The sequence below is a fragment of the Arvicanthis niloticus genome, chromosome 21 (assembly GCF_011762505.2).
Source record: "Arvicanthis niloticus isolate mArvNil1 chromosome 21, mArvNil1.pat.X, whole genome shotgun sequence".
Taxonomy (NCBI): domain Eukaryota; kingdom Metazoa; phylum Chordata; class Mammalia; order Rodentia; family Muridae; genus Arvicanthis; species Arvicanthis niloticus.
The window spans coordinates 49,723,247-49,746,878 of record NC_047678.1 but is presented as its reverse complement, the minus strand read 5'-3'; the positions used below and the strand labels follow the sequence as shown (position 1 = coordinate 49,746,878).

At 43.9% G+C, this 23,632-nt stretch overlaps 1 protein-coding gene across 4 annotated transcripts in view; it reads right to left on the bottom strand.

Annotated features, from left to right (window-relative positions):
* The window catches only part of Ptprm (protein tyrosine phosphatase receptor type M), a 799,636-nt gene extending 777,903 nt beyond the window's left edge, over positions 1 to 21,733 (bottom strand). Inside the window, exon 1 of one of the 4 annotated variants that reach the window (XM_076917595.1) lies at positions 21,390 to 21,733. The gene's annotated coding sequence lies outside the window, so the exon portion shown is untranslated. The remainder of the gene's footprint in view (positions 1 to 21,389) is intronic. The other 3 variants (XM_076917597.1, XM_076917596.1, XM_076917598.1) reach the window with 3 other exon arrangements.
* Between the last annotated feature and the right edge of the window lie 1,899 nt (positions 21,734 to 23,632).

The window sequence follows — 23,632 nt, the reverse complement described above, 5'->3', positions numbered from 1 at the left end:
CAATGGTGTAGGTATGAGTTTCATGTTGAAGAAAAGGGCTTCATTCAATCTACTCAGAAAGTGGATTATTGCTCCCATGAGGTTTGTGCCATTATTACACCAGTGGGAATGTCTTTCCAGATCAGACTTTACTGTTGCTCACAAGGTAATTAACACAGAGACCACTACTGCCCAGGATGCAAAGAATAAGAGACTGCATAAAGTTCAGTCTTAAACTAGACATCTGCATCATGTCTTCTCCCCCCAAGGCTCAGAGATCATTGGGGAGGAAGGGATAGAAAGACTGTAAGAACCAGAAGTGGCGAATACTTGCAAGGAGACTGTGTATTTTAGATATAACAGGACAGCTATACATATTATTATTATTGTGTACCTATATATGACCACTCCCCATACAAGCTCAAGGCAGAACAAATCTCAACATGGTAAGGGGAGGAGGATGTGAGGTTCCCACCTCTATCTGAGGACCTATTGGCAATTAACAGCTTCTGGGAAATAGAGAGTTTTATGTAAGAATGCAGCTTTTGCTGAATTGACCACATGCCAGCAGAAGGCTGTATATCCAAGACTATATGGGCAGCATAAACTTGCCTGAGCATAGAAAACATATGCCTATCTAGGCAGAGTCAAAGGAGGGGTGAACATGACCAAAACCCATGGAATAGAATTCTTGAAAAAACTAATTTCAAAAAACAGAGGCATAAGGGTCACAGTGAATCTGTGTGCTAACCTATATTTGTTCATGTTCCTGGTACACTGTAATTTGGGAAAAGATTTCCCCTGTCGAGCTAGTTAATTCCTAGAGAATACAGTTAAGCCCATAAAATCCTCCCCACTTTGCTATACAATCAATCAATTCAGAGCCTCACCCCTAATCATAATCTATTCAAGTCTCACACAGTAAATAAATACTCCTGGTGGCCCAAGCTACCCCAAGACTGAATAATTAGGACCACCCCAATAGTCCTGAGACCACCAGGGTGAGTTAAGCTAACAAATCCTTAAAATGACTCAGTATACCTACCATGCCAAATCTATCCCAACCCTTGTAAATCCAACCGGAGGTCGAGAACACGGTCTCTCTCCTCCTTTTCTGCTCTTGATCACCTCAGTCCTGCCCCAACTTGACCTCGCACGGTGTGCCTTGCCTCTTGCTTGAGTATGGCTGTCTTTCTTCTGCAAGCTGCTTGCTGTACACTGGCTTGGCTAGCGCTGAAACTCCAAGCACAGACTGAACACACAGGATTGTGGACCACCAGAGTCTGGCTGGTAGCTCAGCCATGGCAGTTCTAATGGAGAGGGTCAGTAGACCTTTGAGCAGAAATGGGGGCGAAGCCACTGTTAGTCCATTTCTGTAAGGACACTTCCATGTAATTCTGCTCAGGGTGGTCTATATATTCAAATTAACAATAAAGAGGCTAGGAAGTTTGTTCAGAGGATAGAGGCACTTACATGTGGCCTGAGCCTGAGCCTGATTCTTGGATCCCACAAGGTGACAAAAGACAATGGTCCTCTGAGACCATTTGACCTTTACACATGAGCAGTGGCATGCCTGTATTTGCATGCATGTACGTGTATACACATATGTGTATACATACAGTAAATAAATAAGCAAACACATACATATGGTAAAATTAACCAAAGAAGCATGAAGACTATTCAGATGCTCTGGATAGGCCATCAATAAAACTAATCTTGAAATTGAATCCCCTGCTTGCAATGGAAATGTTTCTCATGAATAGGGTAATTTGTTAATGATATGATGGAATAAAGAACTAACAAACTACTAGGCCAGTAGGTTATCATGACATGAGGTCTGTGATCAAAGTTAGTCTGCTCTGCTACTGTCTGCAACCTCTTGCAATGTGAATGCCCTGAATTGCCTTGGCACTCTGGAGAGTCCCCAGGAGCAAGAGGTTCATCACCAGGTTCAGCCTGTTAACCTTGGACCTTATGGTATTCGGAAGCATAATCTGAGTAAAACCTTATTTTCATACAAATCACCAGCCTGTGGTATTTAATCATAGCAACAGACTGTAGAATAAGATACAGTGGGAAGCAGTATAGCTAGGAGCAGATCACAAGGAAGCCTTTTTCTTTAAAACTTCCTTTTTTGATATAGTGACTTCAATTCTGGAAAAACTTGTCTTTAGAAAATACCTAGATACATCAAATTCCTTTGAGAATATTTTTATGTTGCCCATAAGTTAGCATTAAAAAAAATCACTTTACAGAGACAGTAAAGGATTTGTCTGTTACATAACGACTCAGTCATACACTGTACTATTCAACCATCACTTAGTATAGTGTTTCATGCCATGAAAGACAATAATAAAAATTTCACAAGTAATTTACAGTTTTTATTTATAATGTAACAAAATGGTGTTATTTTATAGTCCCCTTTCACGAAATGCACACAGACGTCCATGCAGAGATGACAGTCGGGAGGTAAAGCTAAGTCATATCAGAACAGTTGGCCTGTGTGTGTGTTTATTTGTCGCTATTTTTTAAATTACATATGATGAACATATACACGCATATCACACGGTGCTCAGACTGGTGCTCCCTTGTGAAGGATTCAGAAACCTTGAGCTCCCAAAGGATTTCTATGGCAGTTTCTGTAAAGCCAGAGATAGAATGATGCCCGTCCCCAAAGCTGGGGACCGTCCCTCATAGTAAGGCTCAGTTAGGACAAAGGCTGCAAGGAATTCCTTTCCAGGCTCAACAAGTGATGGGGGAGAGTTCCTGACACATGGCAAGGCTAAACTCACCCACACCATGGCGACTAGAGTCTCAGCAACAGGAGTGCTGTGGGGTGGGAGGGGGTGCTGGGACAGGGGGTGCAGTGCTGTGTTCCCATTAGTGCAAAAAAGTCATAATTAGCAACAGCAGGGTTGCTAAGCAAAGCCAGAAAGAGAAATAAGAGGTGAGGAAGACATCATTTACCAGGCAAATGAGAGCAATCACACAGGAGAGCGATGAGACAGTCAGCCCTTTAGTAATCAGATGCGAGAGTGCGCATGCACATTAAATATGCTCCAGAAGAATCAGTGTAGAACCAGACTATGATGATGTTTGAAAGGGGTAAATAGGAAGGAATGAAGATACAAGGAAGGGAACGCAATATTGATTCCCTTCCAATTCTCCTTTCATTAGGAAAGCATTATGGGTTCACATTTCAGCACGAGGACACTATGCCTGGCCCTTGTCAATTCTTCAAGGATACAGTAGAGCTCAAGAGCAACACCCAAGACCCAGGAAAGCCAGATGCATGCGAAACAAATGCTCGGAAGTCATTTGTTACATATAATTAAAGTTGCACAGATTTTTTTTTTTGTTATTGCAGAGAATTATTATCAAAATGCAGGTACCCCAAATTTTAAGTCAGCGGTCGTCGCAAGGCGGCTGCTTCCTGACAAATAACATGTGACAATTTCATAACGCCCCTCAGAAAGCTCATTAGGCCGCACGCATGGTGCCACTGAAGCACCGAAGGGCTTCCCAGGGCTTGTGAGAATGTAATTAGGCAAACCACAGGCATCTGTGAATATGGTGTTTTTGTTCCAGATGGGCGTAACCTCAGGGTACCCCAGAGCTTTCCCAAGGACAGTTTCTCTCACTGTCAGTGACTTGAACACACACCTAAGATGGTCCTTTTCATTTTGTGAGAGGAAATGTTGCCAGGTGACTAGATTAAAGAGAGCATGGCTGCTAGATTTGACTATAACTCTTAGTTAGCCACCAGTTACTGATGGAAAAGCCAGAATGTCTTTCATCCTCCAAAATGGTCCTGATCACTGGACTTTTCATAGCTTTTCTCCATGTTGTGGTTGGCCTAAGAAGAGTCACCTCCAGGAATGTCTTAAGGCACTAAGCCTATAATACCACTGCATACCAGAAGACCTGGTCCTTGCCTTTTCACCCTGGGTGGACAAGGCTTCTCCCTGAGGGCTGAGTGGGTTCACTGGTGTCTAAACCCACGGCTCAGTTGACAACAGAAGGAGGTGTCAGAATGCTTTCTCCTTCTTAATTCTGTGGGGAGAGGGCTCCAGTTGGGGGACTCTCTAGAATGATCTAAGATGGGCCATCCACAAGCTATAGAATCCAGGAGACTGAAACTTGACACATTGGAAGTGATGGACTGTCTCCCTCTTTCATGATACTTGCTTGCCAAGCGTCACCTTCTCTAAGTGTTCTCTAAGTAGGCCATTCCTAGTGTGTAGAATTAGTTTCCTAATGAAATTGTATAAGGATTAACCAGGATAAGGTGAGGAATTTTGAGAAAGTATCCATTTGTGTGTTCCTCACACCCACCCACTTCTCCTTGTCAGGGCTTTAGTACATGATCTTCTGTTGAGGCTCCTTAACCCCATGAAATTCAAATCAGAGGGAGACAATACACTAGATCCTTGCCCTTTGATGCAAGTCAAAACAGAACCAGACAAATCCTTATTGAAGGAGCAACAGGAAATGTTTTTCCCAGGAACACTTGAGAAGAAAAGCTTCTCGGGTTCTCAGAGAAGCACACAGGGCTCCCACTGCCCTTTCAGACTGTCTGTAGATGCCCTGGTTGGGGTAGGGATGAGAAACCCATGAGTATGTGTCCAAAGAGGTTAGATGGGGTGGCAGATGGGGGCTTTCTGAAGGACAGTATGTCACCAGTACTCACAGCCTTAACTTCCCTGACTGCAAATGGCAAACACCAGTGATGTTCACTCTACAGAGTAGATGGATATGTCATAAGGATATCAGAGACTATGGATATTTAAAGTATTGAGAAGTCCAAAGACACTGGGTAGGAAGAACTCCAGCCAAGGCCTCATCACCTGGTCAGGATGTCACTGCCATTGGTAAATAAATACCTGTTTTTTGGCATCACGTTTGCAGGGGAGGCTGTGGCTCTCTCCCGAGATGCTATAGAAAATGTTTTTGCCTTGGCTTCATTGAGAGTCCTAAAAAGGTAGATCCTGGCTGGTATATTTTATGTGGCAAGAATTAGATTGCCACATCCAGCCTGAGGTACACTTCGGGCCTACATTCTGACACTTCTGCAGGCCCCATGTGACCATGGTGAAAAGTGTCTCTGAGAAAATCCCAAACTGAACACTGATGAATGACTGCAACCATTGGGGACTCTGCTCTCCCTCAGCTCTGAGAGAAGCCAGAGCAGCATAAGGATTCTAGGACAAAGGACTCACAGGCTCGCTTCCAAAAGGTATCAGGAACCCAGAAACTCTCCTGTGGCAGCCAAAGGAGGTTAGTATAAGATGGCACTGGAGAAGGGCCTGGCACTGGAGCTGAGACATTATGTACTATGGGGACTTACTATAAGGGCTCTGTGGGAGATAAGAAAATGCCTGTAAAAGGTTTGGGGCCAGGTGGAGAGGTGCTCTAAGGCTTATGGATTTTTGTCAGAGGGACAGAATGGAATTTAGGGTTTGTTGTGCTGAGGGAAGGCAAGGCCACCCCATGGACATCCCTCTAGGCTCCCTGCTCTTGAAGAAACTGCTGGATAAATGAGGATGGGAGGCATCTAACCTCCCGAGTCTCCATCAGCATGATCACTTAAAGGCTACTGCTTTCTGGTGTTGGGTAGAATGGGGATTGAGATGAAGGGTAAGTTACCTCAGAGAGTATGAAGCTTGCAGTAAAAGAGACAGGAGCAGAAAATACACTGAAGGAGGCAACCCAGACACAGAGAGACAAATGCCATATGTCCTCTCTCATATGTGGATCCTAACTTTGGAGTTTTTAGATTTCTGCATTTAAATTGGAGTGCCTGTAGAGGCCAGGAAGGAAAACAAGAAAAGCTAGGAGGAGGAACTAAAGGGTAATAGTTAAAGCACAGAGCATCTGAAAGTGGTGGTGCGGGGGTGGGGGTGGGGGGGGAGGGATACTAGGTTGAATCATTTAAATGAGCAGGGAAAGTTGAAAAAGAAACACTAAAGATGTGTGAGAGAGGCACATACAACCTACTACTTTTTAAACTAGGACATAAAGGAGTCAGGTTGGTAGCAGGTTGGGAACCCTCCTTGCTGGCTAGTGGTCATAGCGACCGAATATGTTATACAGGCTGCTCAGGAAGAAACCAGGAGATGAGAAATAAGGAAGACAGGAAAGCCTCAGTCAGGACATCTTACACAAGCCATGTCTTATGCCAAGCAAGCTCATTAGCAGTAAGGCACCTTATATTCAGTCTCAGCAGAAGCTTCCGTGCAGTGAGCAGAAGTTGGCAGGATGCTCTCAAGCAGGGAACACAGGATCTCAAGAGCAGTCCGTGGCTTTACGACTGATACCTGCAGAGCTTGAACAAAAGAAAGAGTTGGGTTCTCAGGATCCAAAATCAAAGTTCCCCCAAGGCCCTGGCCCCAGGCCATCACTGGACTTACCAATTATATTCCTGGTTGTAGGCAAGAAACTACATTCCTTCTCCATATGTCAGGGCCTAAGGGAACACCTCAGATTGGCTACGGTCCCAACACAATAGCAGAGACTGGGTAAGGTATAAGGAAAAGAGGTTTATTTGGGCTCTGAGTTCTGGTACAAGATAAAGGGGCTATACCAGGTGGTGAAAGAGTCTCTAGACACTACATGTGGTAGCAAGGGATAGGGAATGCAGGAGATGTCTAGTCCAACTGGCTTCTATGGATGATCCTTTTGAGGTCAGATTCCATTAAAAGCATAACAGATACGCATGTCACTTATTCAGGCTTTGGTCCAGGAGGCCTCTATTGCCCCTTGGAGGCAGGAGGAGTGGAGGAGGGGAAGTTTATAAAAAGAAAAAACCTTAAAGGCCAAGAAGAAAAATAAAAAAAGCTAGGGGGAGGGGCTAAAGAGTAATAGTTAAGCACAGAGCAACTGAAAGTGCTGGGGGGGAGGGATACTAGATTGAATCATTTAAATGAGCAGGGGGAAAAGTTGGCAAAAAAACAAAAACAAAAACAAAAAACCTAAAGATGTGTGAGAAAGCCACATATAACCTACTACTTTTTAAATAAGACATAAAGGAGTCAGTTTGAAAGTGAGCTGGGAACCCTCCTTGCTAGAGGATATATATATATATATATATATATATATATATATATATATATATGGCACAGCAAAATCTAATCCTTGGCTTTTAACTTAAAAATTAATACATGTAGAATAGAGGCAGGAAGTTCCTGGGAGAATCCCCCCTTGCCTTTTCTACTGGCAGGTGAAACATCTCTAAACAGAACCTGTACTGCTGGGAAAGAAACCAGAGAATGGTCAGTGATACTCTGGTGGAGATCCAAGTAGACACTGGGGCTGGTTGGCAGTGAAAAAACCTACAGTGTAGGCGTCCTTGAAAGAAGGGTCTAGGGGCCCCAGTGTCGACAACAGTGGAGAGAGTGGCCAAGGTCCTAGTGCCTGCTGGACCCTCTGCATTTGAGGGTGTGAAACCTCACACAGGGGACAGCTCTGATCTGACACAGTGAGCCTGTAACAATGCCCCAGTCACTTGAAAGAGTTTCTGCCCTGAAGAGAGGATGATACAAGAAAGGGTGGTGGTTCTATAGACAGGTCGTGATGTGGAGCCCTGTGGGATGTACCGAAAAGGGTTCCGGGATGGATTGATGCCGATGAACATTAGCTGTGGCTAAGGAAGAGGCAGCCTGGGAGGACATCTGAAGTCTGAAACGATGGCAGAAAAACTGCAAATTGCTTAAGTTGACATTATCTGCCATCCATGAAATGGAGGGAGAGCCCGAGAAAAATGAAGCAGGCTACAGTGTCTTTCGTACTGAAGTGAATGGCAGGGCAATGAAATCCTTCCCCACAGAGTGCACAGAGTTTTATAGACCCTCAGTAAATTATGATCTCCGTTATTATATAAGCCCGACTCCAGAGCTCAACAGCACAGCGAAGGCAAGAAAACGGCTTCTCGAAGTGCCCCTGGAAACATGGCTCCGTCACCTTTACGGTGACCAGTGATCCCCTAATGTGGTCATCCAGGTACCGTTTCCCACAGGAACCCTGCTCTAACCCTGAACCCCCTAAAGGTGGATTTAGAGGAGAAGGTTTGCCTCTCCTTGACTCCTCTTGACTAACCTTGTGCTATGGACCGCCACTTCCATCCTTCACATGGCGCACCCACAACATGATATGAATTTCGGAGCCTCAAAGCCAAGCGCGCGGAGTGAAACATCGCCTGCTGTGTTGCCCGATTCCAGTTTCTGCCGACGGCACCAATCTTGCCGTTGTCAACTGAGAATGAACTGGACTTGGAGGATTGATCTTTGCATCTTGGTAAACAGTTCAGGATGTTTTCTCTTCCCTTCTCACGACTCCTCCCCAGGGTAATAGAAGAATCAACTGAGTAGCATTATAAAGGGCTACTGTCTCCTCTAAGTTGGCTCAGTTCAGTGTCAGGTCCGATGACACTGTAATGTCCATGGAACATGGCTGAGCTCATGTGCTGGTTCTACAGTTCTGGGCTTTGGCCTGGAGGTCAACGGGTCACTCCACATCGCTGCTACTGTGTATAATCACTGCTTCAAGGCCCTCCCTCAATGGTCCCTCGTTGGACTTGTTTGAGTTGGGAAGCCTTTGGACTGGCATCCATTTCCTAGATTACTCTAGGGCAACATTCAGATCCCCCTTAAAAATCTCAGTGTTTTATGATTAAAAAAAAAAAAAAAGGTTCACAATAGCACCCCCTTTCCCTGTGAGAGATGTGTCTGAAATCCCAGCAGATCCTGGGACCATGGACAATAGTGAAGTCTACAGATACTGAATTGTTTTCTATATAAACATTCTCACCTTAAAGTTTAATTTTAAAAATTGTATGGTAAGAGATTAATAATATCAATGAAATACAATTAATATATCAATATATTATGCCAAAAGTCGTAGGAATTTGTCCTCATCTCAAATGCCATATTGTAGATTATAGCTACCTAAGCATTTATATATTTTTCAATTAAGTCACTAACTTTCAAGTTCCCCTTAAAGAAAGTAATTTATGGGTTTTGATTCAGCATGGCCAAATTAGCAGACTACCCTTGCTCTCCAGGGCCACTATTAAGTAAAATTGTGATTTCTTGCTCATGATCACAGTGATGCAAGAGCAATGGACCAGATAACCAGCATCATACTACCAAGTGACCAATGGGAGAATAGTATATATTGATAGTGTTGACATTGGTTCAAAGCCAGGATTTGCCTCCTTGGCAGGATAGATCAGAACAGTGAGAGTCTATTTGTCTACTCAGAACAGTGTTGCAGTTGCACCTTGTGAGTTGTTCATTTCTGGAACTTTCCATTTAATTTTAAAATTGCAGGTAAAGGAACTTGCAGAAAGCCAAACCTGACATAAGAGGAGACATGTTTTTCTTATTCACTCATCACATGTGGTTTTGCTTACTGTCCTCTTCTCACAGGGACCCAGGCAGGGGAAAGGCTTGCATAGGGGAAAAAAAATCTTTTGAGCAAACAATGCACTTTGTAATACTCTGGTTTCCTTCTGGGAATGAGGGAGACTCGGGGGGCGGGGCTGAGTGTGGCAAGGGTTCACAGTGTTATTTGTATGCTGCTAGAGGCCTGCCTGGCTGGCTAGCCTGCCTTTGGCTTTAGGACCAGCTGTCTTTTTTCTTTGATTCGTGTGTGTGTGTGTGTGTGTGTGTGTGTGTGTGTGTGTGTGTGTGTGTTTGCTCACATGGAGGTACAATCTTGGCTGTCATTCCTCACAGACTACTCAACCCTTTTCATTGTGGTGTGATTGCTTTGGAGGGATCCTCTGTTTGTGAGACAAGGTCTCTTATAGGCTTGGAATCCATCGAGGAAGATAGTGTGTCTGTCAAAGAGCCCCAGGGATCCGCCTGTTTCTGCTTGCCCAACACTGAGATTTCAAGAGTGCATTACTCGGCCTGGCTTTTTAAATATGTGGGTCCTAGCAAATCGAATCTACATCTTCATCTTACTTTTTACTTACTGTTGCTTGTAAGACAAACAGTTACCAACCGAAGCTTCTCCCTGGCTTCAAGTTGCCTTCCTGTACATCTTAACTATAATTGCTCAGCATGTGGCAGTCTGCTATGCTCTCCTCTTCTGGGTGTGGAGGTGTGGAGTAGGCTCTTACATAGACACTCACAGACATATGTATCTGTTCTCTTTGGAGTTTCTTATCCTGCCAACTGCATGGCCTCCTTTTTCCATTGGGTAGAAACACTCTGAGATATGTTCATGTGTCCTTGACCCTAAAGATTAACGTTCTAGCTATGCCAGGAATTGTCTCAGCCTTTGTAGCTCATAAACTCTCCTCTGCCTCAAAAGGCAGAGGCCCTTCAGCAGGCACCTGCAGCTTTGCTCATACACTGCAAAGCTATCTCACTTTTAGTCACCAACTTTATCCCTGTTTATCTGCTGGTCCCTGAAGGAGCGGGCATCACTGACATGGTGAGTGGAGGGTAAATACCTAGAATGATCTCACGGTTAGAGAACACACTCCTTGTTCTATCCTGCTGTCCTTTGAAACAGAAAAAACCATCTTACAGGCATCCTCAGCTTACCATGGATGACTGCCATCCCACCTCCCAGGCTCTAACAAGCCCTCCAGATAGGATGGGCTTCCCTGCTTTGCGACCAGCATGAGTTTCCCAGAACTCATCTTCAGCCTTATAACAGGCTCATAACTAAAGGACCATCAATTTCCCTCAATGGACCACCTCTCTCCAGCACTTGCTCCCCACTGTGCTGACCATCCATTCATACTAATCTTCCAGAAGGACAGGCATCAAAGCCTGGGTTGGCTTAAGAGCCACCAACAGGCTGGGCACTCCTCCTACACCAGCCTCAGATTGATTCCATTACAGTCTTTCCCCATTCATGTTTGAACAAACCTCACAAAGCAATTTCACCCAGGGTGGTCTTGTTGTCTGTGGGTTTCCCAGCCATTGCTGAGCCAAGTCACCTGCTCCCACTCCATTTATCACATCTCATCTGCAGGACTTCTCACCTATCATGTGACACATTTTAAAAAACCATAGTCTCATCATGGCACTGAGTGTTTTCAGTGTTAAGGCATGGGCTGCCTTCATCATTTCTTACACTCAGCAGGTCTGCAGGCCTTCATGAGCTGGCTTCCTCATACCTTGCACTCAGTAGGCCTGCATGCCTCCCGAGCCCCATGCCCATTCTTTCCCAGGTCCTTGAAAAGATCATTTTCTTTTCTCAGTCCTAAAACCGTGCAATTAAGACAAAGTTCATTTAGGAAGAACAAAAGGAAGGAAAGGAAGAAAAAAAAGAAAGGAAGGGCAGGCAGGAGGAAGGAAGGAAGGGAGGGAGGGAGGGAGGGAGGGAGGGAAGGAGGGAAGGAAGGAAGAATAAGAAGGAAGAAAGGAAAGACAGGCAGTGTGATGGTTTGTATATGCTCAGCCCAGGGTGTAGCACTATTAGGTGTGTCCCTATTGGAGTAGGTGTGTCCCTGAGGATGTGAGCTACAAGACCTTCATCTTAGCTGCCTGGAAGTCAGTATTCTGCTAGCAGCCTTTAGATGAAGATGTAGAACTCTCAGCTTCTCCTGAAACATTCCTAGCTGGATACTGACATGTGCCTGACTTGATGACAATGGACTGAACCTCTGAACCTGTAAGACAGCCCCAATTAAATGTTGTCCTTATAAGAGTTCCCTTGGTCATGGTTCTGTTCATAGCAGTAAAACCCTAACTAAGACAGGAAGGAAGGTAGGAAGGTAGGCAGGAAGGAAGGGAGGAAGGGAGGAAGGGGGAAGGGGAGAAAGGAAGAAAGGGAGGAAGATAGATAGATAGATGATAGATAGATAGATAGATAGATAGATAGATAGATAGATAGATAGATTGATTAACTGGGCAGGTAACCTCTGGGTCTGAGCATAATCTTTATGTTTATGGGCTATAAACAGCAACTGCATGAGAATGATGGTAATTATTATTCCAGAGAGGCCACAGCCGGGGACATGGAACCAGATGACATCAGAAATCAGGACTGCTCTTATGGCCTTCTGTGATTTTTGAAACTCTGAGGCTAACAATCCATGTGACTGCATCCAACTCCTGCTGCATGGTTTTGTGAGAAATAACTAATTACCTTTTCAGTGAGTGACAGCCATCTGCATGCCAGCAGCAATGTGATGTAAGCCTAAATCCACTGCTGCCACCTCACCCCAGGTTACAGCCACTTTCCAGAGTCACGTGGGTTTGTTTTGTGCACGAGCAAGATGCCACTCGATTCTAATTCTTAGTAGACGCTTGCCAGAGTCTTTATATTGTACTTAAACAGCATCCCTTTGTCCTGTGAGGCTAATGAAGGCTTTGGAACTGCCAAAAAATAATAATAGTTGGCTATTTTTCACACATTTTACTTCCTTTTAGAGTGGCTTCTTTTGGGGACACAGAACAATTTGAGTGGACCTGCCATACTGGACCACACATAGGAAATTAATGTTAAGTGTGACAGCCCATCTCTTGGCCATTTTGGTTTTTAATATGTGACAAGTGTAATAATTTCTCAAGATCCTATTTATAAAGAAGGTTTTTAGATGGCTGGTGCCCTCGTCATTTTTATAGGCTAATGGATACTTCTCAATTTAATAACACCTTACATCTGAGCTGGCTTTGCAGTCTCTAAAGTGTCATTCCTCCACAATGTCTCATCTGCCTCTGGGACATTTCTGTGAAGTGGATGGACAGTTACCTCATGATACAACTGAACAACACGGGGCTGAGGCGATATGCATGCTTATGTGGATGGCGAGGGAACAGAGCCTCAACTCAAGCTTGGCCTTGAGAGTGATAAATCATTTGCCACCTCACACAGGGAACATTGGGAAGTGCAAGAGGGAACAGGTTGGTGAAAATGACATACAGAAGTGTATTTGTGTGCAACTCCATGGTCTGCTCACACAAGGACACAAGAAGGCCGCCTATCAGTTGGGAGATGACTTAATAAACATTCACTGTGGTTATTGGCATCATGGCCTCCACATAGAGAGGGAACCGTGCCTTCATGTCTGGAAACATACCTGGTTATTACAGATCTGAAGGTTGCCAATGGTATCTACTGGGTATAGGATAGCGGTGCTGTTACATGATCTAGAACATTCAACATGGCTCTGTAATAAAACATTTTCTATCCCTGTGACAAATCTCAAGCTTGCAGATTTACCAACTAGAATGTCTTCTAGAATTGTCACATGGTTGGCTTGAGGGGAGTGTATATCTTCCTAGGAGTGTCAGGAGATCATAGATGGCAATAGTCTCCACGAGCTTCAGTTTCAGAGTGGCCTGGCCCTTGCTAAAACAGGCCTTTTCCTTTGCTCACTAGAGTCAGCATGAAGGTTGATGGATTTCTGGCTGTGGTGACTCTGACTCTGTCTATGACCATTATATAGCTTAAATGTGTACATGTGCTGGGAGCCTTGTCTCTACTTTACCCAGACCTGTGAGATCAGTGTACGATACCCAATGTAGCAGATGAAGACACACTGGGAACATTAAGAGATGAAGTCTAGCGGGATATTACATTGTTGGCTATGCCCGCTTATTCTGTCTTTCTGTCAGGCCATGTGCCGTGTTAGTCTCTCATGACACTGAGGTACCATTAGTCATAAGGTGATGGAGTTAAGGGAGCTATGATGCTGTGGTATTTGGACTTTTATCCTCTCAAAGTCAAAGTGGTGTGGTGAGTAAACCTGTTTTCTTTATAAGTATCTAGTTTCAGGTACACCTTATAAGAACATAGTGGTCTACTACAACCACCCACCACGTGACAGAAATAAACTATTTTAAAACGATGGAATGCTGCATAAAACACATTTCAGTGCTCGACAATGTTCCTTGAGTTTGCTTTTGAGTGTTGATTGCCTCATTTGAGTTGATGTAATCCATGAACAGCTAACTAATCTTGGGTCCAAGTTTCAAGTGCTCATTTGAAGTTGGAAACTCTACTGGAGAGGAAGAGGAGATGGTTCTGTTGAGCCCGAGTTTAGACTCCCAGTACTGACATAAAGGACTCTCACATCGACTCATACATATAACTCCAGCCCTGGGGCTGCAGATACAGGTGGATCCCCACAAACTGGCAATCAGGTTCAGAGAGAAGCTCTCTCAAAATTAAAGTGGAGAGTGATCAAGGAAGACACTTGATGTATTTGACCCCCAGCACGCATGCATATACATGCCTGCCTACATATGTGTGCTCACACATGCACACATGCACTGAAAAGAAGTATCACTGGTATTAAAATGCATTTGAATATCCTGACTGAATGTCCAGCAGGATATCAGAGTATGAAAGCTGCCACCTGCTTGAAGCAATGATGTGTCTTATATCTGATAGAACTGGCCTCCCTCCTACCTGGAAACACTCACGTGCCCCATAACTGACACCATTTCTAGACACAGGATTTCACATTCTTTGTGGCACAGGAAACACTTACATCTTGATTAGCATGTCAAGTGTGCCTTTATCCCCATGCCCACAAAATCGTGTTTTATGAGACCTTGTATCAGTTCTATCCCTTTTCTAGATTAACTTTCTAAATTCCTTTCCTAGATTCATCTCACAGTTAGGTGGAAATATAGAAGAACACAGAGCCAGTCAGCTCTCAGACAGAATATTTTATTTGAATGGCTATAGGCTGTTAAATTGTAATACATCTCTCTCTTCTAATCTCTATGCATTGAACATGTCCGAAATATAGATAGTTATTGCTAGTGTTATTGCCCAGTTTGTACTGTTTCCAGTGGGGCATGACTTCTGTGGGTGAAAATAATCTCCTCCTTTCTCTCTATATCTGGCCATTACCCACAAGAGCCCTGAAGGAGACTATAATCCTTACCTTCAGTGTTACCCTGGATTATTTTGCCTCAAGCTCAAGCCTTGCTTTTTAAACAGAAGAGAAGTTTACTGCAAATGAGACACTTAGCAAACTCGAAAAAAGACAATCTCTAGGGAAAGTGATCCTTTAGAAAAATATAAAAGCTAACCAACGCCTCCTAGGAAAGCAGATAAAAGGAATGGCATTAATGGGGTATGGGGCTCATCACCTGAGGTCCACACCATCCTCTCCTATGACAGCCACAAGTAGTCTTATTGTTTTACAGGCACTCCACTGCCTGGATGGTCTCAGCTCAGCTTCTAATTCAAGTACCCTTATTGTAAAAGCTACCGTTAGCTCTCCTGGGCTCAGACAGAACAGTCCAAGGAACAGGGTCATTTCCTATTTCTTAAGAGTGAGTTTTTCCAGCTTCCAGTTTAGCTTATTGGTTGTTCCAAAGAGTCGCAGGTAAACCCTATGGCCCTGTAAGTACAAGTGGAAAAATCATCTCCAGACGTTTTGGTACAGCATCTATCTTCAGAGACAAACTCAATGAAAGACATGTGAAGATCAACACAACACGTGCCCTGTTAGCACACATTGCTAATCCAGGTACAGGAAAGGGCTCCCTCAGTATAGGAAAGGAGCCCCTAGTCTAACGTTCATAGCTAGCTGTATCTTCCTAGCTCACTTCGGTAGACTGATCAGCTCCATCTTTGCTGGTAGATGGCTCACAATAGCAGACAGAACAGCAAATCTTCAAGGCAGTATTTGTAGAGTGTCAGAACGTCTATAGCAATGGTTCTCATGTCAGATATTTATGTTATGATTCATAATAGTTGCAAAATTACAGTCATAAGGTAGCAATTAAATAATGATATGGTTGGGGCTCACCCCCACTTGAGGGGCTGCATTATAGGGTGTAGCACTAGAAAGGTTGAGAAACACTGGTCTATAAGAAAGAGTCTAGAGGCAGGGATGGGGACCAGCTAACTGTGGAATACTGGGAACAGAATAAGATGTGTTGTGTTCTAACAGACTCCAAGTGTAAAGTGTTGACTTTGTAGGAAAATGAAAGGAGGGGCACACACAACTCAGAACCCATATACCTGGCCAGCAAGATAGCTCAGTGGAAAGGGCACTTGTCACAGCCAAGTCTTGTGACCCAAGTCTGATCCCTAGGACTCGTGTGATCAAAGGAAGAGAACAGACTTCTTGACATTATCCTTTGACCTTCACACATGCACCATGGCACATGTGTATGCTGCGCATGCTCACATAAGCATGCAGGCAGACAAAATTAATTAATTTGTTAATTGGTTAATTGGTTAATTACTTAATGTATTTTTTTTGGAAAAGACCCCATATGCCTAGGGTTTGATTTCTAAGTCTTTTGCCTCTAGTGAGGTGTGAGATCCAAGGAAAAATTGTTTAACTTATTACCTGTAAACTGGGGTGTGCCCAGGGTCTGTTATTTGAGTTGTTAAGATGGACTTTATAGACAGCAGACCATCCACATCTGGGCTTGAGACGGCGATTCAGCCAACAAATATTTAGTAAGCACCCACTAGAGTTCAGGCACCATTCTCAGCATTTGGGGTTCGGCAACCGGCCAAAGAGACAACAATCACACAAAAATCAAAAAGCTCACAAGGTTTGCAGTGTATAGTGGACACTCAGCAACTATGAGGAATTAGTAGTATATACAATGCATCATTGGTGTTTTCCCTATGCCAGAAGAAGCACACATCCTAGGAAAGCCTAAGCCTGGATATGTAGGTACATTGGCCCGAGGAGGTGACCAGTCCCTGAGAATCAACCTGATTTTCTGATAAATCTTTTCTTGAATTTTAAACACTTTTTAAAATATAGCTCTACTAGTGGTTAGGGAGCTGGGGCACTGAGTGGACCCACTGTTCTGGGTTGAGATTCTGCATAAACTCTAATAACCCATGCAGCCCTTCTCTAGGCTCAGCTCTCTGGACAATGCATGCCTAGCCAGCAGAGTTATCCAGCCCTAATTCCCAAAGCTCTGCTAGGTACAAGATGTTAGCTTCGCTGCGACACTCAAGCAGCCCATCTGTCCTGATAAGCCAGAGCCCCTGTTGACCTTTCTGGTGCCTTTTCCACAGTGCAGTGTGTAGTGTCCTGTCTGAGGCAATGAATAGAGGCAATGTTGATACTGGCTCATCTGACTCCTCTCTGGCTACTTCTGGCTCACCCCATTGTCTGCCTCAACAATCAGAGAGCCAAGTCCTGTTAAAGCGACCCAACACCCAACACAGCATCCTCCCTCCTCCCGTGGGTGCTGAGATGACCAAAGTGTCTGACTGCTTTTCCAGAGCGTCTTGGCTCACTGTTGCTAATCTCCTTCACATTTAAGATTGCATGCACAGCTATGCTAATTAGCAGAGACTCATAAGCTCAGGATTTGAAAGAAATTGAACGAAACTGAAGTGATATCATGGATAAAGTGAGAAATAAGAACTTGACCACAGATGGAGGCCGTGTTTCCCAGGCACTGCAGTTCTGTCTACAGCTAGAAGAGCAAGGGTGTAAACTGCGGGCAAGCAGCCATGTTGGTTTTCAAGCTCTCTGCAAGGACAATACATGCAGCATGTCTATGTAATGTTTAAAAGTCTAAAGCATTTGCCTAGATAAGCACATGAAAACACACGGGCATACTGATGTATTACATCACTGACTTGGCAGACGCTTGGCTATAGGAATGCAACCTATGTTAGTGTAGGTTTGTTAGAGATGGCTCAGTTGTTAAGAGCGCTGGCTGTTCTTCCATAGGACTAAGGTTCAATTCCCAGCACCCATGTGGCAGATCACTTATCTGTAACTAGTCCCAGGAGATCTGACTCCCTTTGCTGGCCTCCAACCTATGTATACATGGTACACAAACATGCATGTGGGCAAAACACCATACACATAAACTGAAAACAAAATAAATTTTACATTATGTTATTTTATACAGTTAAAACAAATTCATTCTTACACAGTTTTGAATGTGCACACAGTGTATGCAGGCCACTCCGAGCCCCACTCCCCGTCACCCCCATCTACTCCCTCTGAAGTTAACTTTTGAGGATGATATCTCTGCGGTAACTTATGAGATAAGGAAGAAATGTGACCTAGAGAGTTGCTCAGCTGAAATAATTAACAGTGTGCTCGCTGTTGAGAATTATTTTTGTAGTCTAAATCCTTATGTTAAAATATTTTAGTTTGTTCATGGATTTGTCTTTGGTGTATTGAATAGATAAAATGTAAAAATATATTTATAATGGCTTATGACAGTGTTTTGCAATCAAGTCTGTTCTTGTTATTTTCTCTCCATCTACTCCCAGTTATCTTTCAACTTTCCTGTCAGAAATGACCTTTGACCTACTTTCTCTACACCTGGGTTCCTCCTATACATTTCCTATACAGTGTCACAGTCTAGATGCATTCACACAAGCTTTATTTATACACAGGTAAACTGACCTTTGGGATCAGCATATGACAGAAAACACGTGGGTTTTTGTCTCTGTAAGACTAGATCAGCTCACTCAATAGAAAACTTTACAACAGAGGTTCTCAATCTGTGGGCCATGACCCCTTTAGGGGTGAATGACCCTTTCCCATGGGAGTCACTTAAGAAAATACAGATATTTATGTTATACTTCATAAGAGTAGCAAAATTACAGTTATGAAGTAGCAATGAAAATAATTTTATTGTTGGGGATCACCACAACATGAGGAACTGTATTAAAGGGTTGCACCATTAGGAAGGTTGAGAACCATTGCTTTACAACCTTATCCATTTTCTGGAAGAGTCCGTAATTTTTCTTTTCTTAACAGCCGCACAGAATCCTGTTGTGTAAGTGGGTCACACTGCCATTGTTCATTCTTGAGGGACTTTGGGGCTGGTCACTTTTCTAACTATTGTGGATACTGCAGCGATAAATGTGAGTGTGTGAGTACCTGAATTAAGGTTTTTAATTATGTTATTTAGTATAGCTTAGGCTTGGGCTCTAAAACACTGGAGTTGCCATTACCCTGTGAACCAATACCATAGTGCAGATTCCTCTAGCAGATTCAGTTCTCTTCCCTCTGATATTTACCAAATTAACTCTGAATTATAACTTGGAGTCACTTGAATTTTCATCTGACTTATCAGATTATAACCATGAAGAGGAAATGGGGGCAGGGGGTATAATGTAATATACAGATTGGGTCAGAAGCTTCCAAATAGCTGAGACTTAAATGCTAGCGAGTTTCCTATCTCCAAAGTTAGCCAATAAAGCGGGTATTGCACAGAACACATGCACAGAAACATCTCTGCAAAACTCAGACACTTCTGAGCTTGGGCTTTCCTTGTGTTCTTTTCTGAAGAAAGCAGGTGCTATATGAAGACCTCAGTTTTAAGTTTCACCATATGGCCAATGGAATAATGGCTCAGAGTTGACTCAGGTGTTGATTGTCAAGCTGGAAGACTCAAGTTCAATCCTGAGGAGCAACATGCTAGAAAGAGAAAACTGTCCAAGCTGTTGTCTATGTAAACATACATGCACATTTACACTCACATACACAGAGAGACGTACATGCAGAGGCACAGAGAGACACAGACACACATGCATACACACATACATACATACATACACACACACACACACAAGCACATGCACACGACCACAGAAACACACAAAATAAATAATGCAATAAATGTCACTCTAAGTCACAGTGAGACAGTGATCTGTCTGGAAAAGGGGATTCTGAGAAGAGTTCAAGCCCTTCGCTGTGCAGCTTCTATCTGCTAAAGCAAGTCTGAGAAAATGACGATTTTTGTTTCCATTGCTTTCAAAAGCCTTGCTAAATAAAAGTGACCTAGCTGCTGCTTTAAAATATTGCAGTCTTTTAAAAAAAGTAAACCTAACACTTCCTTTTGAAAAACAGTATTTTCCAGCAAGAAGCAGACATTAATGTTGTTTACTTTTTATGCATTTGCCTCTTAATTCTCAAAGTAAGATAGTGACAGAGTCATTAAAATAAAGGTTTAAAAAGAGCCAGCAACGACAATTGAACTAATGCTCTCGGCAACCCAACCCAGGTTAATGGATCTTTTCTGCACACGCTGTTGAAAGCTATGAAACATTTCATTTATAAATCTCATGTTCTTTTTTTTTTTTTTTTTTTTTATTTCATTATGAGCTTAGCTCGGCTTGTAACAACTCTGCTCACTGGTATTTTCAAGATCCTTACTGCTGGACGTGGGGTTGTGAATGGAGCAGAATTTCAGGGTACCTGCCCATCCCCTCACTCTCCAGGAAGTAGCAGAGGAGCAGAGTGGACACTGAGCAGAAGGGACAGTGTATTTGTTAACACAGTCATGGTCCAAGGTCCTCTCGTCCGGAACATCTCAGCACAGTGCATGCGCACAGGCCCCCAGGCTCATCTGCATCAATCCAAAGTCGGCAGCGATTTCTGTTCAACTGGTCTGAGAAGTGTGTTTCTCTCCCCCCATAGATCTCTGTCCTCGATTGCTCAGACTCCTCACTTGCCTTCAGCCCTGCCTGTTCCTAACTAGCATCCTGCATAGAAAAAAAGTGCGCATATGAAGACGCCGAGCTCCTCCTCGCTAACCTTGTGTCAGGTCGGTAGTACTAGTGAATGGTACAGGGTTACATCCGTCAACACAGCTCTTCGGACTTCGCCTCTCAACTCCTCGCGAGAACAGGAAGAAAACACTCTCGACTTACGAGAAAACCCGTAGGGGAGCAAATAGTGTGGCAGCTGCAGTAAGGAAGGCTGGCAGAGATGGTCAGGGTGCTAACTGTGCCAGAACACACACTGCTGCTCATTTCAAATACATCTAGGGTGGGGGTGGTGGGGGTGGGGGTTTTGTCCGTTTTTCTCTTGTGGGCTGGGGGTGGAACCCAGGGCCTCATACACACCAAACACGCTCTCCATCACTGAAATGTTCCCCACCCTCCTTTGACTTTAAGTTCAAGACAAGGTCACACAGAGCTGTCCAAGCCAACCTTGAACTCACCCTGGATCCCACATATGGCTTTACCAAAACTCAGTCCTCCTGCCTCGGCCTCTAAAAGAGCTGATATTATAGACCTTGGTGACTAGGCCTGGCTATGAATGATTTCTCAATAAAGATGTGTTTTTAACCATCAGCGCCGGGGGTGGGGCTGGGAGGTGCAGCTCAACAGTAGAACCTGGGCTTCCATGGCAGGGCACACACAAACAGAAAGTCCCCTTCTCCAAAATGAAACTTGGGGGGGGGGGGGAACTGGCTAGGATGGGAATCAGATGATGACAGCTTCTAAATGAGTGGACCTCTTGTTTTCCAATCTTATACTTAGGTCCTAATAGTATTTTATGCAGTTATAAAAGAATCCTCTTAAGACAATTTTAAGAGCACAAAGCCACCTACCAACGTGAGAGGCAAAAAAGAAGGGTTTGAGTAACAGCATATTTTACAAGACTGTAAGGAAAGTGAAGATTCCACCCTCTCCTCTCAGGACAGGACTGGAAACCCATCTTCCCAAGCGTAAGACAAAAGCAGATCTCTTACCTGTGTGCTGACTGCGGGCTCTGTCGCAGCTTCCAGGCAAAAAAAGAATTACATCTTAAAAGCTTACTACTTTCCTTTTCTTATTTCCTATTAACTTGATATCTAAAAACACCTAAGGCTTGCAATGGTCTTTTTTTCTCCATCAGATCAGGGAATTAAACTGTAGCACTGACCAACTATCATAAGCTCATGAATTAATATGTCTTTAAGTCTGTGTCCCTGAGTTTCTAGGGATTCTGTCCCACCACGGGGCCCTGTTTTCGTGCTGCCTAAAACTATTGAGCCTGACACTGCCTGCAGGCCTAGGTAGGGCTGGATATGGAAGGTCTCAGTACTTACTACTCAGGGATGCCAAGAAGAGCGTCCCTGTGCGTGTGTGGATAGCAGTTCTCCGCTGCTGGCCTGCAAAGTGGAAGAACCTGTAGGCTAATTCTCCACAGATTCAATTAATGGATGGAATTTCACACAGCAAACAGAAAGACCTGTTATTCCCTCTGCACACCGGGTGGAATCTTGAAATAACAGAGTACAGCGCCCTCTGGGGAAGGTACAGTGCATAGCAGGAGCAGCCACATTGTGACCAGAAGCAGCTGGAAGCTCCTAGAAAGATCTCTGACCTGACTCCTAGTAAACCCAGCCCTCATCCCACAAGCCCTCCTGACCTCACCCCTCCCTCTCATGCTGTGCGGCTTCACAATCTTTTTCTTTTTTTTTTTCCTCACTCTTTTCTCTCGATCTCCCTTGGAAGTTCTCTTGTTTATAAACGTGGCAGAGAAAATTAAGGATGTAAGTAATTTAATGACCAGAAATTAGGAAAACACTTTGGAGTTCCTTTCTGAAGTCTGCCCCAGGGTTATCACTGATTCTTGGTATAAACCGCCTCTTTCCCCTGCCCCCTTCCGACCTGCTATAATTTCATAAAATGAATAATATATGTTTTGTGCCTTTTTTCCCCCCTCTATGGGTCCATATTTCATCCATGTGCACAATGAAGAAAAATAATCAGGAAGGTGCTTGATGGTGGATTGGGACCAGAGGGTGACCAGGTGCCCCGATCATGAGATCATGATCACTTTATAACCCAGCATGCCTTTTGTTTTCTATTGGAAGCTAAGAGGGGCAGGGTGTTGTTGAGGCAAGTATGTGGATGTTGAAAGCAGTGAATGTGAATCCAACGCCCCCTGCTTCCTGGGGGTGGCCTTGCACGAGGTTTTGCCTTGCACGAGGCTTTGCTTGTCGAGGACTACACAATGTCCCCCTGCACAGCTAAAACACCGCCAAGCTCATCAGCAATCAACAATGAAGTAGGAGTAGCTCTGACAGGAAAATGGCTGAGTTGACGTTTTCAGAACGTTGCTTCCGGTTTTTGTTACCCTTTATATATTACGGCGCTGGTGCAGCACCCAAGGGCCTGGGGTTGATAGGGAAGCGGCCTCCACGAATACAGTCAGCCCTCAGATAACATCTGGGAATTTTTTTTTTTATTTTCCAACTCTACTAGTTAAAAGAAAGGTTTATTATTTTATCACAGGAATCTGCATATCACAGCGTAAATAAACACAAGAAGAAGTCTGTGTCATCCAAAGAGGCCATGAGCCTGAGCCTGAGAGAGCAGCACATTTTGGGCTGTCAGAAATGGTTGTGGGGGAAAAAAACCAACGTAGCCACCTTTGCAGCCTGACCTGGAACTAGAAGTGTCTGAAGTATAAATTAATTAACTTAATTAAAATGATCTAACTCGTTAAATTTAAATAATTTAATTGATTGATTGTAAAGTTTTAATTAATCACTTTAATTTGAAATAAGTCACGAGCAAAAACATTAAACAACTAATGTTTTTGGTAATAAAATTATGTGTTCTTTTTCCCGTCTAAAACAAACCAGAATTTTGATCAGGTCTAAGGATTGCCTATTAACTGACAACTTCTTATGCTTCAAAGCATCTCAGCTGAAAATGAAACAGAGTTAGAAGCAGACACTGAAGTCTGGAAGCGTAAAGTGGGATGGTGCTGGCCTAGGGGCACATCAGTGATTTAAGCCAGGGGGAGAACATACACTAAGCTGCTTGAGTAGGAGGGCCTCCGGTTGTGATTGACACAGAGCTAGGGGAAAGCCTGGGGAAAGCCTGGGGAACCCCACCCACCTGGGGAAAGCCTGGGGAACCCCACCCACCCAGGAGCCCCACCCACCCGCCCTATCCACCCAGTGACAAACACAATGAAACTAATGGCTGACTCATGCGC